Consider the following 5,610-nt stretch of genomic DNA (forward strand, 5'->3'; position numbering starts at 1 on the left):
GTTTTTGTTACACCCCAAGTTTTCATACGTGAGAGTACGTTGTAAGTCATTGATGTAAGCTCGGAAATGAGATTATATTTGGAAGCAAATAAAGTAAGTTAATCATGTTACCTTGGAGGTTACAAATATTTAATATCATGAATAACGAGTACCAAGAGGGTTGGAAATCTTAGAAACTAAACCAATTGAAGAAAATAAGTTTCGTCGAAAGTCGACAAGTTTCGAATGTTATAACATGTACTTTGGGGTGAGACTAGGGTTATTAACATAATTAGGAGGTTATTCTATGAGTTAATTTAGTCGTATGATATTCATTTTCTACATTTTGAAGGCAAGCAAGTCGTGGAACAAGAGTTGGCAAAGGTCATCACAAGTTACATTCATAAATTTGCTGAAATTTAGGTCAAATGTATCTGAATATTTATGCAAATATACTTGGAATCATGGGGTTTTCTACCTACAAAATTGAAGGTCTACGAGTCTAGTTTCTAACGCATTAAACCGTTTGTCAATACGACATCGTAGTAGAGAGATATTCGCGTTTTCGCGAGACCGCGCAAACAGCTCCCAATGGGACCCTCTTAGGCGGTGGTTGACCTACTTCAATTTATAAACGATTTAGACGCCTATTTTTGCTCATTTTTCAACTAAAATTCGTCTCCAAACATCTCCTAACCCTCCTAAACATATACCACAAGGGTTTGAAGTGATTCCAAAGTGATTACACCATATTTCAACATCAAAACTTAGTTCTAGTGAAGAACAACACCTCTTTGAGGTTGTGTTGTCATTGAGGATTGTTGTGGGCTGTATTTGGATGAAATTCCAAGTTGTTGCTGCTGTCTAAGGTGAGTATAACAGCCTACTAATTGTGCTTAATCTTGCTTGTATGTTGGTTAAGTTGTTAGGATGATAAACTACAAGATAATACTTGGATTAGCTTAAGTCACTTCTATGGTGTTGTATTGCTATTAAGGGTTGTTGTAAACTGAATATAACTTGGATTTTGACTTGAAGTTACTGTATAAGGTATGTATATTGTGATCTTTCTTGTGCCTAAGGTTATCTTGATGTTGATTAAGTTAAATGGATGGGCTAGACATGAACTAGTGAATAAAGTTGCTAATTGAGGATAGTTGAAGTTGTGGATTATTTTCGTTGTTATAAATATATGGTTTAAGGCTGGAATCATTGATTAATGACTTCATTATCATGTTAATGATACTTTTATGTTGAAGTAAGAAGTCTATAAGGATTGATAAGGGGTATACGGATTCCAATCGGAGCTTGCCGCTCGTCGTAATGTAGTTGTGACTTGTTGTTGTTATATGGTGTCTTGATATTGATAATTATGTATTGATGGATTGCTCTGGTAATTGTTGTTGGTATATGGTATTGGAGGAGGCCCTTGTTACAAGGGAGATGCTGCCCAAATTTACGTAAACGAGCTACTAGCTTAAGTTATAGACTTAGCCTTTGCTCAGCACTGATTTTGAATCTCCTTATACTATGATAGATTGAGTTGACTTGTTTGAAGAGTTGCTTGGAAGGGATTAGGGACTCAACGGGTTTAAGGTATGTTAAGGCACTTTCTTCTTTCTTTTGGCATGATCTAAAGTGAAATGAATACGCTACTTCATAACGGATCTACTCCTAGCAACTAAGGTTGTCCATGTTGTTCTTTCCTTATAAAATTATTCTAAGCAAGTGTGTATGATCCTTGAATCCTACTAAGGTTCATATTGATGGTAGGGATGTCCATAATGTTCTTAAGTCACTCCAAAAGGTTTAGAAGATGATTCCATGAGTCTAGCATGCATTATATATAGTATCTATTTTACTCTACCGAGCCGCGCTATAGTCGGCCGGGTACGGCACCTATTGTGCAACCACTGATCAGTTGGGTTTACCGAGCTCCACGTGGCCGGGTACGATTCTACCGAACCTTATGATGGTCGGGTACGCTTTTACCGAGTCCTCTTTGAGGCCGGGTACGATATGATGATGATGATGCCCACAGAGGCGAATGTTTTAAAAAGTTTATGTATATATATGTATTATGCATTTCATATCAGTAACCCCCAGAGGCACTCTGATGTTACAGGTTGTATCTCCTCTATCTCTCTCTTTACATTACTGTTCTTGTTTATGCTTTCCTGCCTAACATACTCGGTACTTTATTCGTACTGACGTCCCTTTTGCCTGGGGACGCTGCATTTCATGCCCGCAGGTCCCGATTGATAGGTTGACAGTCCTCCTAGTAGGCTATCAGCTCAGCGAAGGTGTTGGTGCACTCCACTTGCTCCGGAGTTGCCTATTTGGTCAGTATGCTTTGGATATGTATTGATTGATATGGCGGGGCCCTGTCCCGACCTTTATGATTTTATGTACTCTTAGAGGCTTGTAGACATATGTCAGGTGTATGGATAATTGTATGGCCTTGTCGGCCTATGTTTCGAGTTTACTAATGGTCATGTCGGCCTTATAGGCCCGTATGTCACATATATTAGTTTGTATATCATGTTGGGTCTTCATATGTTGACTATTCCCTTATGTTTTATTCTTGTTATCTCAGGACGAGTTTTCTAGCTCATTTACTCATGATAACATGATAAGAAAGATATGTTACGTTGGTACTCGGTTGAGTAAGGCACCGGGTGCCCGTCGCGGCCCTTCGGTTTGGGTCGTGACAGAAGTGGTATCAGAGCAGTTCTGTCCTAGGGAGTCTACAAGCCGTGTCTAGTAGAGTCTTGTTTATGGGTGTGTTGTGCACCACACTTATAAGCAGGAGGCTACAGGGCATTTAGGTCTGTCACTCTTTCTTCTTACTCTAGATCGTGCAGTAGAGCTCAGTTGTAAGAATTCAAACTCCTAAATTCGACTTTAGTCATAATACAACGATACCTACATCCACAAAGACAGTTGGTAAAAGATTGCATTCGAATGTGGAAGAGTTGAGTCAGAGGAACTCGATTTCACATCATGCTTATGATGAGTAAATATGAGGTCTTCAACAGATCATGTGTGTACTAAGATGTGTATGCTTCTTAATAAGGAGCCTTAAGGCACGGATATCTATTCACGAATATGGTGAAAATCTATGAGGAATTCAGAAGCTAGATACAAGTTTTAACAAGTAAAAGAAGTAAGGTGAAGAGGGGTACGAGGCACCCAGATAATGAAGATTATCAATATTTTCAAATCAGGCAGAGAAATATAAGCATTTTGGTACCTTCATCAATGACAGAGGTAAGTACAATTGGCCACACCCATCTCAGTTATGTTCTATGGGAGCTAACAGATATTATTTAAGAGAAAGATGGGATATCAGGATCCAGTTGGAGTTAGAGTAACCCAAAAATTGTGGATAGGTTGTTATCATTAACTAACATTTCCGAAAGATGGTACAAATGTGGTAATAGATCTCCTTCTAAGACACCCAGATGGTGAACTCTAGAGTAGTACAATCAGATACGAATACTGGAATATTCAAAAATTTCAGAAGATAGGCAGTGGGATCCTAGAAGGGACAAATATTTACCTTAGTATGACTCTAGCCCCGAGTAAAAAAAAGAATGTTAGGCATTCCCAAGAGCCAGTGAGATGAAGCTAGGGGAGCTTATAGGGAAAGAACTTTTTGTTGAAGTTTTCAGAATAAAGTGATAGACAAAAGAAATATTATCCGGAGAATAAGAAGAAAATAAATGAAGCATCATGAGTAAGATGTGATATATGGGTGATAACAGTAAATCAAAATATGACACGATGATAGAGTCTATAGTCAAGTGAAGGAAAATACAAGAGGTGACAAGCCTTAAGGCAATAAAAGAGTATAAGCCATAAAGTCATATTCTTATTTCGAGAAATGAGTTGGTGACTTCAACGTGATTACCAGGAGGAAAGGTTAGACCCCAGAGTAATAAAAATCAGTATGGGCTGGTGAACAAGATAAAACCGAACATGAATTAGGGACCGGAGGATTTGATAATGGTCGACATCGTGAGAATTTCAAAGATCGTGCTCCAACAATAATAGAATAGACAACAGACGAATAACCTTTAAAGGTTATTTAGGAAGTCGCTTACCTAAAGCAAGCACTCTGAGCAGAGTTAATCTTAAGGGACTAAGTGTGCCAGTTACCGTAGGTGTCACCTTCGTGCGTAAGAAATTTAGTTATCCCTGGTACAGAAGGTTACCATAAGGTGATTAAGGTTCATTGATAATGTGAAAAGATGCCAAAGATGAAGAGGTAAAACAACTATAGGTAGATCGTCGTAGTACTAAATCTTAGTACTCCCCTAAAGGGGGGAATATGGTGTGATATGATATTAAGTCGGAGTTAAGCGGTTCAGTTAACTTATGGAATGGTAAAGGAAGAATGTGGTAAAAAGGAGAAAGGGATGATGTTGCATTTATTCAGTTCCTGCAGATATGTTGCGACTCCAGAACATTATACAAGCACGACACCGGGGAGAGGCAGTAAAAGTTTCCGGCCAGGATGTTATTGATAAATAAGTGTGAATGGACACTTGATACATCAGGAGCTAGTGGTGAGAGATAAGTTAAGACAAAGGATATATCCTAAGAGGGATTATGCAGAATATATATATATATATATATATATATATATATATATATATATATATGAGAATGGACCAACGAGTAATTAGTAGTTGATTCAGGAAGAGCCCAGTTATGGCTAGACAAGAGGTCACAGATAAATCAATAGATCATGCAAGATAAATGTAGTGAACCGCAGCATAGTGAATTCAGTCTCGCATATACGAGATCGCAATCATTTGAAAAAATTTCAGATAGGAGTTGAGGCAATTAAAGGTACCATTTTTAAGGTTTATAAAAATAATAGAGAGTGCCACTAAGGAGACAATAAAGATTTGAGCTTAGAAGTAACCCTACGAGCACAAAGGCATAAATTTATGTAACTAAGGATTATTATGGGCGAGTAAGAATAACGAAAATTACCTTCGGGTGTACGATATATCAAGCTCGCAACTTTACAAGAGCCAGAAGGTCTCCCTAAGTACTACAATGAAAGACTAGCTGAGGAAATAAGGAAGAAGGTTTCCACCTAAGCATAGTGAGCTAAAGAGTAAATTATCCTGTAACAACAGTCTCACTACAATATTGTATACACTCCATAAGAAAGTGGCACCTATCATGGCTAATGAATGGTAAAAAAAAGCCATCAAAGGTGATGTTTGAGATCATATGAGGTACAGGAAATTATAGTATTCGTGGGCAAAAAGACAAGCCAAGTATTCATGCAACAAGTGATAGAACGACCAACAAAAGTAATTGCTTACATTTAAGGACAACTGAGAAGGCACGAAAGGAAATTTATGGTGCTAGCAAGTTAAAGGAAGGTTGCGAGTAGTATAAATAGATCGGTGTAGGTCCTAAGGTAAAGTATTGTAGAGCAACAAGGTTTTAGGTAGATAGGAGTAAGGATATGAAAAGGTGAGTGAGAAGGTGACGAGAATATGTATGTCCTCGGGATTAAACCCATCAAAACAAGGGAGCTGATGATTTCCATATGTAATAAAAAGCTCGGTACAGCCTGAATGAACCCAGAGGAGTCTAAGACTAGGT

At 38.1% G+C, this 5,610-nt stretch overlaps 1 long non-coding RNA gene across 1 annotated transcript; it reads left to right on the plus strand.

Moving 5' to 3' along the window:
• The first annotated feature begins 811 nt into the window (after positions 1–811).
• Positions 812–2,291, plus strand: LOC138874546 (uncharacterized). Its single transcript, XR_011401547.1, has 3 exons — positions 812–848; positions 1,517–1,575; positions 2,231–2,291. It is a non-coding gene; the product is annotated as an uncharacterized lncRNA (long non-coding RNA).
• The last annotated feature ends 3,319 nt before the right edge of the window (positions 2,292–5,610 follow it).

This window comes from Nicotiana sylvestris, chromosome 8 (genome assembly GCF_000393655.2).
Source record: "Nicotiana sylvestris chromosome 8, ASM39365v2, whole genome shotgun sequence".
Taxonomy (NCBI): Eukaryota; Viridiplantae; Streptophyta; class Magnoliopsida; order Solanales; family Solanaceae; genus Nicotiana; species Nicotiana sylvestris.